This window comes from Sphaeramia orbicularis, chromosome 12 (genome assembly GCF_902148855.1).
Source record: "Sphaeramia orbicularis chromosome 12, fSphaOr1.1, whole genome shotgun sequence".
NCBI lineage: Eukaryota > Metazoa > Chordata > Actinopteri > Kurtiformes > Apogonidae > Sphaeramia > Sphaeramia orbicularis.
Genome location: NC_043968.1, coordinates 2,125,182 through 2,125,769, shown reverse-complemented (window position 1 = coordinate 2,125,769; position 588 = coordinate 2,125,182).

Below are 588 nucleotides of genomic sequence, written 5' to 3'. Positions count from 1 at the left end.
ATTAAGCTCAGGTAAAGTGAGGGTATATATCAGAAACACAGAGAAACTGAAGGAAAAAGTGACTTTTTCAGTCCAATCCATCACTTAACCTGAACATTAAAACTCAGGTGTCCATCCACTGTCATGATCCAGCTCCATGGTTTTGAATGGTGAATCACAGCTGTAGAAGAGACGGGGTTTCAACTGGTACCACAGAGCCTCGCTGAACGTCCAAATAGGTACATCTTGATGACCATGAAACCAATGATGAAGAACTGTATTTTACACCAAATATTGTAATTTAAGCTAACTAACTGAAAGTCTAGTTATCGGTTTTTTTTTTAATTATAGTTTTTTATTTTATTTCAATTAACAAAATGTTCTTTCAATTCTAGTTTTCGTCATTTCGTTAGTTTTTTGATAATAACCTTGCACAGAACCAGTTCTTTGAACCACGACCCAGACGTGTCATCTGTCACAAATACTGCTTGGAATCAACCTCTTTCCTGCTCTGAATCGGTCAGTTGTTGGTGTTTTCTTATGAAGTCCAGGAAATTTTCAGCGTCGGTGGAAACTGAGGGTGAGATACCGTCTACCGTTTTCACGGAA